Below are 16,546 nucleotides of genomic sequence, written 5' to 3' on the forward strand. Positions count from 1 at the left end.
AACGAAATATTGTTTCTCTGTTTTCTCCCCGCATTTCTATTCTACTTTTTGAGCCTGTTGTCCCCGGAAAGTGAGGGAAGCTGTGAAGTATTTTAAATACAGTCTGCCGTTCACCGAGAACTATGCGGCTTCCAGATCACCCCTGCAGGAAGGGGACTCTCTTGTCCTGAGTTTTAGGATTCTGGGTGTGCCAGGGAACACAAGCACCACCATGGGAAACTATAATTAAAATAATAATAAAGGCAGTTGGAATCTTCCACGAGGGTCTATATTTAGGGAGGCAGATATCATTATGGAAAAGGGCGCTGGAGTTGGTGGCACTACTGCCCCCTAGCTGGAGAACCGCAGGAAGGGGCGAGGGGTACGGGGATGGGTGTGGGGACACTCGGATTGACATCCCTAGCCCTGAAAATGTCTTCCATGTTTAATTTTTAAAGACTCAAAACAAAACAGAGTAACGCAGGGAAAATGTGTTTTTTTCCTCCTGGCTACATCTCTCTGCAGCGCCCCCCCCCCACCGCCCCTTCTCCAAATGGCTTCTAATCAAGTCCATTTTCTTTACAGAAGTCTTTAGTAAGGTAGCATTAAAAAAAAAAAAAAAGTGCAAATTTTGCGTGGAGAATTGGCTTCTTTGGGGGAACATTTTGACAGAAAGCGCCTTCCTTGGGGGAGGTCAGGAGTCGTTGGTATTAAACTAGACAAGCTGGTACTGGAGTGTTAATGGCCACAGCCAGCAGATGTTCTGTAATTAGGGAAGATGTGAATGACAAGGCGTGAGAGGTACCATACACAGGCGGGCTGGCACAAAGCAGCTGCTGAGACCGCTTCCCCTGTCACGGGTGTACACAAGTCAGACCAGCCCCCGTGAGGCTGCCGGCGCGGTGACAATTAGAAAAAAAAACCTGGTATTTGATTAAAATAAGGAACATAGCCTTCAATGTGATTTCTTCTCCAACCCAGCCAGGAAGAGTGGCCTAGTTTTGCCTCGGCCAAAGCAAGCCAGAGGTCAACCAGATGACGGAAATGGAGAGACTGTGCTGAAATCGAGGTTTGAGTCATCACCCTTATTTTTTGTTTTATTTCTTATTTTTTTAGCTGCTACTGAGAGCAAGGCCTTTTGAACAGGAGAAACGGACTCTTTTCTTTCTCCCCTGTAGTCCCGCATGCATGCAGTCTGTCAGGCTGTCTTTTCTCTCCTAAATATCTCTCAAATTCTTCCTTTTCTGCCACCTCCATTGGCATTGCCTTGACTATCATTTATTCTAGAATATTCCACAGCCTCCTCCTGCTGGTCTGGGGAGCCTTTCTTAATTTCCATCCTTCCCAAGAATGGGTGGGACACATTCTCCAGACATCTTCAGAGTCCCATCTTCCTTCCACCCCATCAGACCTCTTACTTAATAATTGTTAGCGTCTGTCTCAATTTAATTCTCTGGGTCCTCAGACCAAACACAGGGCCAGATGCTTCACAGGCCCTCAGTAAATGCGTTTGTGTGAGTACGTGGCAGAATCAATGCAAAATTCATCACAAGTCTTTATTGCCGGGTACCACGATAATGAAGAATTTGTATCCCTTTATACTGAAACTGAATTGCAAAATCAAAACAATTTTCTTTTTTTTTTTTTTTTGCTTAGATGATGCATGTTTTGGTGGCAGTTAAAGAATGAGCAAAATCAGTTTTCTAAGGGATTGTTTGATATCTGCAACATTTAACCATTTTGGAGAGGGGGGGTCACAAAGATGAGGTGAATCATGTTGACCCAGTCCCTCCGGGAAGACGTACCTGGCTGGGTGGAGATAATGCTGGGCGGAGGGCCCTGGGATGAATCCTGGCTCTGCTTCTCCTGGGGGACCTCAGCTTCTCTGACCCTCGGACTCTTTTCCTGTGAAATGGGGTCAACAACACTAAATGCTCAAGGGAAGGAAGTCATAAGTGCTTTGTTATACGATTATTGTTATGGCTGGGTTGGTTTCATTTCATTAGATGAGACCCTAGGCTTTGCAAGCCATGAAGCATTATGCAGGGATTGTTAAATTTCTCCGTGTCCTGGAAATCCAATAGGGTCTGCTTACCTCGTCTTCATAATTTGGAGAAGAGCTAGGGGGAGGGAAGACGTAGCTGACTTTGAGTGCTTCTTTTGCTTTTGGCCATTTATGGGTATTGTCTCGTTTCTCCTGCTCTGTGGTGTAGGTCTCATGGTCCCATTTTACAGATGAGGAAGATGAAGCTCAGAGAGGGTAAGTGAGTCTCTCAAGGCCACCCAGCTGATCAGAGGGACTTGAATCCTAGGGTGTCTGATTCAAAACCCCCTCTGCCCTTTAGGTGTGAAGCTGAGGATGTCATTGCCTGTCCCTCAGAGGTGGGAACAAAGCAACCCTGGGAAACATTTCCAAATGACAAAGCACAAGCCAGAAGCTTGACCTCTGTTCTCTGCCGGCTTTGTCTCTTCCTCTGCCTCCGTTGGTTCCTCCAGGTCTCCCATCTCTGTCCCTCGCCTTCTCCCCACACCTCCCCTCTTGTCCCTCACTCCCTCTTTATCTGTCTCTCCATCTCCCTCCCTTGATTTCTAATTTCCAAGCCTGCGAGCTATTACAGAAAGCATAATGACGGTTACACTTGTCTATGGCAATATTACTGTCTAGCTTATTGCTTTGTAAAGTGCTTCGGGAGCCTGGAAAATGAAAGGTGTTATGTAAAATGAAAATCGATTCTAATTCTAAATAAACATCATTGCTTCAAGTTTCCCTCGGATAGTATTGTTTCATGCTCGAGAAAGACAATGAATCAGAATTGCCTCCGAATGTTTAAAAGGTATATTTGGGCATCCTGGTGTCTTGGGGCTTGCCACGATAGGGCGAGATCTGAATCATATCTCAATATATCCTTACAATTATATTTAATTGCACCTGGTAAAATGTGTCTTTGTTCATTATTTATGAAGGGAAATTATTTTCGTCCGTAGAAAAGATTGATACCACTTTTAGCTTATGTGCAGGTGATTAGTGATTAAGTGCAGTTTATTTCCCTGATATATGTCTCTATCAGCAACCACCATCCAGAAATGGGGAAAGAAACTTTTCTCGGCAGAAAAACCATCTCCACTTTAGGGAGATTTTCCTCCTCCTTGGCTGGCAGAGTAATTTATAAGGACACGCACACCACAAAAATGGAAGTTTGAATCATTTCTGCAGAGAAAGCTCATCATCCCAAATCAGAAATGTCATAAAAGTTAAAATGCCATAAGAGTGTGTTCCCCAAGAAAGAAATAATTTTCTTTTCATTGAGAACACTGGAGGATGTAATATACTTCTTGAAATTCAAATTTTCATAGCAAATGCCATTTCTCCCTCCCTTGGATTGTTCATCTTTCTTTAAGAAAAGGTAACTGGATATTATATCTATTTTATATTTTTCCACAAAATTATCTTCCAAGTGCTTGTTTCCTTAAAAACACACATGCTGTCTGGGGGAAAATGAACAATTTCATCATTTGGGAAAGTGCACTGGAAACTTCCAGCATTGGGAACTACCAACGAGGTGACTTGCATTTGCAGTCATAAGTCCATTTGCATCCATGAAAGATCCAGGATGCCTGTGGGACTCATGGCCTCAAATCATTTTTTTTTTTTTCCTCTTTCAGTATTATGTCTGGTTAAGTAATCTCAAGGGTCTGCTGGTATAGTTTGGACCCTGCAAATGTTCCGAATAGGAAAAGCTGAATAAGGGTGTCAGCGTTTGAATCTGAATGTATTACTAATACCTGTGACCTTCTATTAAATAGGTCTTCCTTACATGCAAATCCAGAATAGTATTATTTCCTTCTCTTGACAAAGCTCTCATCCTGTCAGTCATGTTTGATCCTGTTAGCTGTGTGACAAGATTGCTGGAGATGAATAGGCCATCAGCAGAGGAGGAGAAGGAATGTAGCCTGATGAAGACACAGCCCTGGCTTTGGAGTAGGGAGGCAGGGGGAGCAACCTTTGGGGACAAGTTCTTTTAGCACATAAGGCAGGCAGACAGTAATCAATAGACTCCCCGATGCAGTGGAACTTGCCAGAACCTCAGTTTTCCTTTCTCATCTTCAAAATGGGAGAGGTAACCCTCCCTGGAAGGGCTGTGTGGAGATGGAGAAAATATGCAGAAATCCTGTCATATGCAGGGTCGACATTAATGACATGGGCAGGGTCTGAGCCCCGCAATATTCGCTGTAACTTCCCCCAAATCCTTAAGGGCACATACATGACATCTAACTGTCCTCCACATGTTTGCTCTTTCCTGCACCAGGCTTTGGCCCACTTTGGGTTCCAAACTGGCATTTCACCATGTGGCAGAGTCCACTCATTGCCTCTTCTTCTTTCTGAGCAAAGGCATCTCACATTTTTGCTAGGCACCCCTAGAGTTACAAAGCAACATTTTCTAGCCTTGCTTGCAACACATCAGCCATTGATATATAAGGAGACACAGAGAAAAGCTATTTAGAGGATGCTGACTCAACTTGGAGGGGATGAGCTTTTCTTCTCTGCTAGCCTGGAACTCTGCTATGATGGCTGGCATTCCAGCAGCCATTGTAGACCATGAGGTGACAATATTGGTGATGATGGCAGTATAGATACATAGACGCTTGCATCCCTGATGATTTAGTGGTTTGCCTACAGATGGACTTATCTTATGTGAAATAATATACCTTTAATTTGTTTTTAGTAGTTGACTATGATCCTAATCTGTATTTACTACATATGCAAATTGTATGCATTCTCCAAAGCTCATTTTGAGTTCTTTCTTCTTCCCAGGTGACTCCAGACCCTCCTGTGTCCTCCATCACTGAGTTCTTACTATGCCAGGATACAGTCTATCACTTTCCTCCTTTCTTATGGCTTAGGTTTCCTATTCTTGGGCCCACAAGGAAACTTCAAGATCTTCAAGGATAGAGACTCTCTCTTAAAATTCATCTGATCATCCTCAGCACCCAGGAATGTTGAGAACCAAGTAATTTCTCTATGATGAGACATTTATTGAGCACCTGTTATATGCTTATATATATCTCATGTTGTCCCCCGATCCCCACCTCCTGCCCTGATAGCTAGGCTTAGAGAGGTTTATGATTTGGCTAAAAATCAGACATGTCATAACTGGCAAGTCCAAGCATATAGAGTCTCCCAAATACTCACGCAGTGAATGCTTAGGTACAGAATTATTTTTTAAAAAAACTCACCTTCGTTTTTTTGTTTCCTGATTGTAATTGTTACATGCTTATTGCAGAAATTTTTGAAAAATACATGGTATAAAAAACCAAATAAAATTATCTAATATTTCACAATCTAAAGTTCATCACTGTTAACATATTATTTTTTTCTCTTCCAGTATATGTAACATGGATCATGTAGTAAGTATTCCTTCAAAAGCAGTTATTGTTGCAATCATATTATATATAATAATAGCCAGCATTCATAATTTACTCTAGGCCAGATCCTATTCTTTGTGCTTTATGAAAATTATTTTACATAATTCTCATGAGAACTCTATGAGATAGATTCTATTATTGCCCCCGATGAGGACATTTGAAGCACAGAGAGAGTAAGTAATTTGCTCGAGTTCACAACAGTGAATAAATGACAGAGTCAGTACTCAGATGCAGGCATTTAACTTAAGAATCCACACTGCAGGTATGAGACTATATTAATTCTCAATGCTGCCTGTTGCATTTCTTTTTTAAAACCTAAATCTAAGGTCAGCCTAATACTCTATTATAAGTGTTGTACCGTAATTTCCCGGCAATTCCTTATTGTTGGCCATCTGGGTTATTTCCATTTTGTCACTATTATTAACAATGCTGGGAAGACCACCTTTGTATATATGTATCATTGGTCTATATGATGGATTATTTCCTTGGGAAAGATTCCAAGGAATACAATATGAATCAAGTAGTATGCATATTTTTTTCAGTACCCTGAAGCTGAAATATCCTGAATCATGGAATCCTAGAAAGCTAGATCTTAAAAAAAAATCTTCCAGCACTCATCTGTTTTTCAACAGTTGTGGAAACTGAGACTCAGAGTGAGAAAGTGACTTGCCCAAGGTCACACATGAATTCTGTTGCACCCAGGTGCTTTGTTTCCTGTTTGATCTTTCCAACCATGTCTTTTGCTCCTATATCACGTGATCTCACTATCTACCCTCTGTCTCTTTCTGTGAAAGGACCAACACTTTCTTTTCATGAAAAACATACGTTGACTGAGCTCCTGCCATATTCCTGTCGTGTTCTAAGCACAAATTCACACTGAATCCACTCTTCTGCCTCTTCCACAAGGAGTCAGGAGAGCTAATATGTCAATATGTTAAGAGTAGTCGTCAAGGCTGTCCCCCCTCGCCCTGCCCTGGTTGTCATGGCAGCACCTGGAAGTGTAGCTGGGGTGGAGGGATGCGTCCAGTGATTTCAACTGAGTCTGATGTTGCTCATGTTTTACAGAAGTGCCATCCGGTCCTTGGTCCAAAGGGTGCGGCTTCTTAACAGAATCCTGGCATCATTGGGTCCTCCTCTCTTCCTCTTTTCTTTTATTTATTTATTTATTTATATTTGGCCGCGTTGGGTCTTCGTTGCTGCGCGCGGGCTTTCTCTAGCTGCGGTGAGCGGGGGCTACTCTTCGTTGTGGTGCGCGGGTTTCTCATTGCGGTGGCTTCTCTTGTTGCGGAGCACAAGGCTCTAGGTGCGTGGGCTTCAGTAGTTGCAGCACGGGGGCTCAGTAGTTGTGGCACGTGGGCTCAGTAGTGGTGGCTCACGGGCTCTAGAGCGCAGGCTCCGTAGTTGTGGCGCACGGGGCCTAGTTGCTCTGCGGCATGTAGGATCTTCCTGGACCAGAGCTCGAACCCGTTGTCCCCTGCATTGGCAGGCGGATTCTTAACCACTGCACCACCAGGAAGTCCATTCCTTCTTTTCTTTATTGCAGGTGTTGACTGAAAAAAATACACAACCTAAAAGTTGAGAGTATGTTTTATTTGGCAGACAAAACTGAGGACGTAAGCCCAGGACACAGCCTTTTCAGATACCTCTGGGAGACTGCTCCGAAGAGGTCAGGGGGGGGAGCCCAGGATATAGCGGAGTTTTGCAACGAGACCAGGTAGTCGGCACATCAAAAGATTACTGATAATTAAAGAAAACCCAGACATCTCAAGTTAAGGAATTTAGCGCTTTGCTTTTCTGTGCATGGGAAGATTCAAGAGTCTGGGCTCACTGAAATTGTTCCTTTGATGGCACCTCAGCTATCTGGGGTCAGTATCCTGTGCTTCTCATCCTGAGTCTCTTCGGGATGCATCGTTGAGGGGTGGCTGCAGCAGTTGACTGCTAGATGGTGGGCATCCTGTTTCCCTCCTGAGTTTCCTCAGGGCTCACCGTTGGGGCAGCTTTAATGATGTCTTGATGGTTGTGACATCCTTTGTTTACTGATATGGCAGGCAACATTTTTCATTTACAGGGACAAAGAGGCTATTTTCTGGAGTAATCAAACCTTTTCAATTAATATCCATGAACCAGGACAATGGAAGAGGACCTCCCATCCCCACCTCTAACCTCCCATGCATCTGGTCCTACTTTGAGAAAAAGCAGTTCCTTCTTTTCCCCTCGGCTCCCTCTGCCCTTTCTTTGCACCACATGGACTGGCCTGCCCTTTCCTGGAGGCCCTGCTCTGACACCCGCCCCTGCCCATTCCCTCCACTCCAGACCCCCAACATCAGGGCTTCTTCTTGTTACAGTTACACACAAACTTAATTTGTTTCCTTTCTGTAACAGTAAAGCAATGCATGTTTCATGTGATAATAGAAACGCCATTGCTGGCTCCTTACTGGCGGGCCAGGGACTGCTGAAGTCCTGGAACTAGAAAGAGGAAAGAAGACACAGCTGCTGCATTCAAGGAGCTACAATGAATGGGAAAGATGCAAGTAAAGATGTTTACCATAAGATGTCACAAGTTGTACTGGACGTCTACACAGGATGCTAAAGAAGCAAAGAGGCATCTAAGTCAGAGGGGGAGTCAGGAAGTCTTCTTTCATTGTTCATTATTTATTATCAGTCTATCCACTAACCCATCCAATAATTATTTGTCGAAACACCTACTGAATACTAGGCAATATCCTAGAAATACAGACACAAAGCTGGGGCTCAAACCCATGTTTCTGACTCTTGTTCCTATACTGTTTTTGTTTTTTTTTTGTACGATGCTGCTTTACAATCCTTTAAAACAAATAAGAAAAGTGAATGGTTTTAGGTATTGCATCCATCCAGGTGGAGTAAAAGATTGTTACTCAGCATGATGGAAGTACATGCCGGGCTCATTAATCAAATACTCTGGTTAATAGAGAGTTCTCATATATGCCATGCATGAATTACCAGTTTTCAAAGAATTATAATACAACAAAGTATACTGGAACTATACAGCTCATAATTTAATCTGCTTTAGATGTGACAGAAGTCACCTGAAGGGCTGATTTAAGAGCCATCAACTTTGGAATGTCACACCTGCAGAAGGCAAGTCACTGCAAAATTAACAGCTCCTGGCTCTCACTGAGCTGCTGTTTTGAAAATAGAAAGCTCAAACCTTCTAAAAAACAAAAATAGCTATACCTTAACCAAATTTGCTATATAAAGCGGTTTAAAATCGTACTTCAAAATTGCAAGCACGCGTATGATCAAGATCTTAACGTATTGCAAATAACTAAAGCCTTTATGTGTGTGTTTAGGTGCTGATTTAGAGGATTTTTTTTTGGAGGGGGGTGGCCATTGGTGCTCCTTTTACAAACCAGAAGGCCCCTTTTTTCTTCTTTTTTTTTTTTTTAAGAGAAAAATATCTTTCAAGTTCATTGCAAGTGGCCTTTGGATATAGCTTTTTCTGGGTGGCTCCTTTTACAGAAATTGCAGTTGAACTCAATCAAAATGCTGGTTAATGGGTTCTGATGTTGGAACTCTGGACCTGTAAGATAGGAAGCCCTCTGGTGCTGGTGCTGCGAGGCGTGAGATGGGCACAGGCTCGCGTGGAGGCTCTAAGTCAGCAGTTCCCGCGGCGCTGGTCCAGTGATTCTCCTGCTCAAACAACAGGCTTCCCAGGTCAGGTGAGTCTGGAAACTTCCCCATAGGATCCCCTTTGGGGGGCTCCAGTGCGTGTTAGTCTAATAAAGCTCTGTCCTACAATAAAGTCCTGCAGCACTAACTTCTCTCAATCAGTGTCTCTCAAGGAACTTGTTTTATTACCTTGCAGAGCAAGGATTCTTGACAACCACATCTTGGGTTGCTGGGCCCAGATACTTCCTTTGCAAAGATATCAGGTTTGGTGTCTTCCCACTGGATGATTCATAAACTGTCAATCATTTTTTCTTTCATTTCTTCAATAGGTACCTTCTGAGCACCTGGTCTGCATCTTGGGAGTGTTTTGGATCACAACGTGAATAACGTGGGCAGCCCAGAAGCCCCGGGGGTTGGAAAAGAGCGATGGTGTGGGTTTACATGCGTTAGATAAAAGTACTTTACTAAGTTGTAAGTAATGTTTAATCGCTCTATTTGAAACAACAACAAATAAAATCCTTGCTTTTAATGTGGATGCATGTTTTATTTGTGAATAAACTTAGCCGTTTTTCTTCTTCTGGTGTTAGCTGAGTCATCCGTTTATATAAAATAGCTTGAAATTATTTTGAACCTAGAATATAGACATGTTTTGTTCTCCAAGGTTTAGAGAAGTTGACCAGAGCTCAGTATTGATTTTTCATTTTGTAAAATGAATGAGGTTCCAGTGTTTCTTAATTGTAAATTGCTAATCTCTTCCACGCCTGTCTGGAGAACCTACTCCCTTCCTTCTGCCCAGGAGAGATGAAAGCTTATTTTTTCCATCAACTGAGTCATTTGAGATGGAAAGTTAAGGCATTCAGGAGGACGGGTGTCAGAGCACTTGAAAGACAGGCTAATGCCACATGCAAACTCTGCTTCCTTCATGTCGGTACCTTGTACCCATTTTCTGTTCATACTTATTAAAAAACTCACTTCACCAGACCCTCTTGCAGCCAAGAGTGACCGTGTGGACACAGCTCTCGCCAGTGTAGTCAGAGTCTGTAGCAGGATGTCCTTCTTTTAACCTTCACCATTCTTCTTTCTGCCTGGAATGCAGATGGAATATCTGGAGGTCAGCCAGTCCTCTTGTAACTAAGAGACAATAGGCAAGAGAACAGAAATGCACACACTAAGAATGGCCTGGCAGGTGGAAGGGAGACAGCTAGATTCTTTACGGCAGTACCGAGTCACTGTCTTAGTCATGGACAGACTGTGTTCATGTTTTTTACAAAGTGCAACTGATGGCATTCCTGATGGATATAAATGCTTGTCCATATCTTTGTGATCACGGTTAATCCTAAATTGTCCATATCTATTCATATCTCAGTAGATGTTGGAGTGCAAGATCTATGCCTCATTCATCTCTATCTTTGGCACAGAATGGACGTTAAGTAAATGTTGTTTGTCAAGAGAATTGGATTTTAGATATCAAGGTCCATACAGATGTAAAAGTCCTGTGTTTCTACCTGGTGGTTTTATTTCTCTTTTTTCTTTCCCTTTCTCTCCTTTTCTTTCTTTCCTCTTCGCTTTCTTCTCTCTCTTGTTTCTCTTTCCTTCTTAGAAATGAATTCTTTTTTTTTCTACTTACCTGAAATGTTCTAGAAAGGATCCTGGTACAAGGATATATATATATATATATATATATATATATATATATATATATATATATATATTATATATAATCTATATTATCCAGCTTGATCATGTATATATATGATCAAGCACAGCAAATGAGGGGCATTTCTAGCACATTAGTTGCATAACAAGCTTTAGAAATGGTTTTGGATTTCTTTTAACTACCTCTATGGCCACCCTGATTTGGCCTTTATTGGAGTAAAGTATTCTCTCTATGCTTGTGGTCTCACTGCAGATTTTTCTATCCAGTGGGAACCAGAAATAAAAACCAATGCATTTAAAATGTGAAATGTGGAAAGGAAATAGAACAGTTTTGGAGCTGGCTTCCATTGCCTTATAAATATAGCATAGTTACTTGAATTCCATAAGAATTAAACTCTGATCTTTTAAAATGCATGCAAATTCTTGCAGAATGTATATGAAGAAGTCACTATAACTGTTGAGGCACTTCGACTCCCTTGATAAATGGGACTTCCAGACCACACTTTATTGAGTCTCTGATTTTTAATAATTTGAATCCTGCAAGATTTAATTCTGCATAATTCTGGCTGAAATCAGCTTTTGATTGAGTTGTAATGGCTCTGTCATTGTAAATATCTCCGCATGCTAATGTCGTGCTGGAATTCAATAATATTTAGATGAAATTTTTCGCCTCGAGCATTATGGAAGCAAGATTTAGAAAGTCGGGAAGTTTGTGTCAAAGTGACATCTATTTTGGGTAACCTGCAACATTTCTAAATGCAATAAATGGTCATCTCAAGACATGGTTTAAATCATTATGCATCCTAAATATATATGTGTGGATCGATTATAATATGTGTATAATATGAATAAGATATATGAAAATTCTTAAAGTATATGTTTTATTTCACCTTGCAATATTTTCAGATACAGTCATCAGTGACTCAGCTGAGGATGACGGAATGAGAGCTGGGACCCCAAAGATGGAGAGGCAGTGTGGAGCTGTGGACATGGTTTGAGCTGAGTCTTGGCACTACCAATAACCCCAGTGGTGAATAAACTTTAAGGTTTCAAGAAATTCACTTACATTCTCTGAGACTCAGCTTCACCTGCTATAAAATCAAATAACCAAACCAATAATAATTACTTCTTCATTATCTATCTCTTCATTAGACCAAGAGCATCTTGAAGAAAGATCCATTTCTTAGTACCTGTCACACATGGGTGCTCTACGAGTATTTGTCGAGTTAAATTGAAGATTCAAGTGTGAAACGATTCATTCAGTCCTCTTATTCAGTCCTATGAAGTAGGAACTATTATCATGCCCATTTTACAGAAGAAGGAATTGAGGAACACTTAAGCTGTCAATGTTTAGACCACCTATTAAGTGGTGGAATTGGGATTTGAACCCAAGCAGTCAGGTTCCAGAATCTGCGCTCCTAACCCTTGTGATGTGTTACAGATGGACACAACTTCTTTGGCCCTTCTCCCTTTAAGAGGTCGAGTGTAATTCTGCTCTTCCAGCAGGGGCTGGAAGGACCTTTAGGAGATGGTGGATGAGGGTTTGCTGGATGGTGAGGAGAGTATTATTGGAGGCTGGAGGAAAAGGTACCCAAGTTAGATGTTGGTAGACAGGTGAGTGAAATTACTGTTGACAGAAACAAGGAAAACAGAAAGGACACCTAAAAATCCTGTGCATCTGGTGAAAGACATCTCCAGGCAGAATGTTGACAGTGCCACCTGGCTTCTAGTGAGCTTTGATAAAATGCAAGAGAGAGATGAACTAAAGAAAAATCATGCAGGTTCTGAGCAACATTTAGAAGAAACGGGACTATCTTTTTATTCCACAAAAAGTTTTCAAAGTAAGAAATGGCTTCAGGGCAAAGATCAAATCCAGAGCTTTCTCAATAAAGCCTTGTCTCAAGGTATAGATCTTAAGGGTGTGGGTTCTAAGACACCCCCCACCCCCTTTTGAGAAGTAGGATTTAAAAGTGTGACTGGTAAAATTTCCAAGGCTGTGCCTTATAGAACCTTTCAACTGTACAAAAAGCCTCTAGGAAACTGAAAGCCACTGTCTCAGAATACTCTGATTCTCAGCCCAAGGTAGAGTAGAAAGAAATGTGAATGTGGTTTTAATCTAATGATGCAAACCCTAATAAGATTCATAGAAAATCCACAAGGTTTTTAGGAGAATTGTATTGGTGGAAGCACTGCTGGCTTGGACAAACCGGGACAGAGACACTATAAAATGAAAAGGAGTCTTGGGACAGTCTGCATCTACCCACCTACTCTGGACAGAAGGCTGACTGAGGAGGCTACTTGGCTGCAAATATGAACCATTTCCTATGGAAATTTAAGAATGGTCCAGAGGGAAAAGCCAAGAACCTTGGAGAATCATTTCCAGGGAGCATTACTGGGCTCTACTCAAGGAACTGGCCACATGTACCAGACTGGACTTTGGAATTGCTATAGACCAGGAGCTGCCAGGGACTCCTGTTTTCCCCCTTTTTGAGCAGGCGTGCCTTTTGCAGTTATACTCTTCTTGTCTTAACATAGTAAATCAGGTGTGGGGAGAGCAGGTAACTTTTCCCTTTAGTTCGCAGATCATCATAATGAAAAGAACCCATTTGGGGAACTGCAGCCAAGGAACCCCATCTGTAGGTGGATTTGATTTAGGTAATGCAATATTGGACTTTAAGGCAATGCCAAATTGGGATGAGACCTCAGGGATCTCAGGGAAGGAGAATGTATTTTTCTTGTGTGAGGGAAATAAATAATTTGTGACCAGGTGGAAGAGCAGGATAGATTAAAATGGCTTTATTAAATTATTTGACAATTCTCCCATGGAGAGGGGGGATCTATTTTATCTCCCTTGAATCTGGGATGGACCACGAGTGTTTTGACCATTACATAACGCACATATGATGCTCTGCCTGTTCCAGAGCTACACCTTAATAGGACTGGAGGCTTTCATCTAGAATGCTTGGTGCCCTGAACTTCCATGTAGGAAGTCTGTCCTGCTGGAGAAATCACATGTAGAGGTTCTAAGACCATGTGGAGAGGGTCCTGCTAAGCCCAGTATTCCAGCTGTCCTCATCAATGTGCCAGGCTGGAGTCCAGCTATATTGATCCCCCCAGACCAGACCAGTCTCTAGCTGAACGTCACCAAGTGACCCAAGTCAACATCCTGTGGAGGCAAAGAATGATCAGCCAAGCTCTGTCTGAATTCCTGATCCACAAACAGTGAGATGTAATAAAATGGTTATTGTTTTAAGGCACTGAGTTTTGTTGTGTGGCCGTAGATAACTAGAACTACCACTATGTCTCCCAAGTCCTTGTAAATTACTATGATCATTACAATGCTGCTGCTGATACTATTACTACTGGCAATGGTATCTCCTAACTCCAAGTTGCCCCCTTGATGAGTGTATATAGCATCTACGCCAAATGAAGTACAGTTTAGCCACTGACGTTGGAGATGGTGACATCATACAGTCTTGATTACAGTTCAGTATGGTACCAGAGGGAAAGTATTACTCTTCACTTGCCAAAACTCAGTGGTTCAAAACTCAGGTCTTGGGCTTCTCTGGTGGTGCAGTGGTGAAGAATCCGCCTACCATTGAAGAGGACAGGGGTTCTAGCCCTGGTCCGGGAAGAGCCCACATGTTGCGGAGCAACTAAGCCCGTGCTCCACAACTACTGAAGGCTGCGCGCCTAGAGCCTGTGCTCCACACCAAGAGAAGCCACCGCAATGAGAAGCCCACGCACCGCAATGATGAGTAGCCCCTGCTCGCCGCAACTAGAGAAAGCACGTGCACAGCAACGAAGACCCAACACAGACAAAAATAAATAAATAAAATAAATAAATTTATAAAAAAAACCCAAAACAACAAAACTCAGGTATTGCTTCCAAGCGAGGATAAGCCCCCGTTTGCTTGCCAGGCTTCGCCCTGCAGTTTTTCACATGCCGCAGTCGTTGCGGACTTCCCTGCCTCTTCCGTTACACGGAGAGCTGCTTGAGGTCAGCTGTGTCTTTGCCTGAGTAACTTCCCCCTCCTCTCCCTCCACCACCCAACACTAACCCTGAGCAGGGCATGTAGTAGGTGCTCGCTGCATTGTTGGTGGAAGGCACAAATGAGTGATAGGCATTTGGGAAATCTTTCTGTTCTTCTGCATTTCAGGTCTCCCTGCAGTTTCAAGGGCATGGCTGAGCAGATTATCACATTATGAAAAGTTATTTTTACAGGTCTCGGGTTGATCACTTTCTTAGAGAGCAAATCTGGCCTCTTATAGTGATGGTAACAGAAAGGCATGATTCGTAACAGCAGCATTAAACCCAAAAGCCAATTGCTTTGACCGGCAAATAGCGCGAGGCCTTGCAGGACATTTGGTCCTGTCCAAAATGTCTATAAGACATTTGGTCCATGACAAAAGGTCCTTGATATTTGGTCCTGTCCAAAACCATTCGGCAAGGACCAAATATGTGTATGGGCATCTTGGGCAGGACCAGATGTCTGCTAACCATGTGAGGCCGTGTATGATAGGAAGGCAGGGCTTTGGGTGAGGACACAAGTTCTCTGTGGGCTGAAATTCTAGGTGACCCTTAGCTATTTGGGTTTGATCTCTTCTCTGAGCCAGTTTTCTTATTTGTAAATTGCAGATAATGCCTCAGAAGATTGTAAGGACCCAAGAAGATAATGAAAGCATTTTATAAAGCTACTTTCCATTCAAGAGGTAAGAGAAATCCAAGTTTCCCAGAAACCTTGATCTTGCCACTATCTTCATCCCAAGAATGTCTAAGATTATGAAAATTGCCTAAATTTGGCTTCATTTTTGTCCCCCCCCCCACCTCCCAGTCCCCAGTCTTGTCCCCAGTGGAATTACCAATGTGGGTTGTGTGACATGAGCTCTAAATCAGAGAAAGAACATAGTATACACGAGAGGAGGGTAGTGTAGAGTGAATAAACACAGGAGGTTAAATTTGATGGGGGCTTGGAGAATATTCCTCCCAAGCCAGACATGATGCAGATGGAGAAACTGAGCCCCGGGACACAGAGGAGCTTAGCCTAAGGCCATACACGTGATCGAAGATGAGCCAGCCGCACCAGGGTCCCACACTGCAGCCTCACGGCACACAGAGGTCTGCAAACTTTTTCTGTAAAGAGCCAGGTAGTAAATATCTTAGGCCTTGAGGGCCTCACCGTCTCTGTTGCAATTACTTAGCTCTGCTGCTGTAGCATGAAAACGGCCACAGACAGTATGTAAATGAATGCACACAGCTGTGTTCCAATAAATTGTTCTTTATGGACACTGCTAAATCACATTCCCGCCCAGCTCCGGCTCCCCTACCTGCCACGTCTCCATTTATTGCCTGAGCACCCCTTTTTCCATTCCCCCCCCCCTTTTCAGGTAGTCATAGCTCTCTCTTCTTAGTGAAGAGGACTCCAATGACCTATGTTTTAAGTCCTGCCTTGTCTCTTATGACTTTGGGTGAGTTTCTGTACTTTCCATGCCTCTGTTTAATCCTGTGTGAGTCAAGGAGGCTGAACTAGTACTTCAAAGGAACCTGTGGTGCTTTTCTTCATGCATCTCTCTTTTAGGAATCCGTGGAGTCAAACAGCTCTGAACTCCCTCCTAGGTCTACAAACAATGCTTCGTCTTGGGCCTGGGACTTAACTTCACTCAGATTCAATCTCCCCATCTGTAAGTGGGGATAAGAAAAACATGGGCTCATGAGACTGTTACAAAGATGTTGTTAGGGAGAGGGATAAATTAGGAGTTTGGGATTAACAGATACGCACTACTGTGTATAAAATAAACAAGGACCTACTGTATAACAGAGGGAACTGTATTCAATATC

The sequence above is a fragment of the Balaenoptera musculus genome, chromosome 2 (genome assembly GCF_009873245.2).
Source record: "Balaenoptera musculus isolate JJ_BM4_2016_0621 chromosome 2, mBalMus1.pri.v3, whole genome shotgun sequence".
Classification (NCBI taxonomy): Eukaryota; Metazoa; Chordata; class Mammalia; order Artiodactyla; family Balaenopteridae; genus Balaenoptera; species Balaenoptera musculus.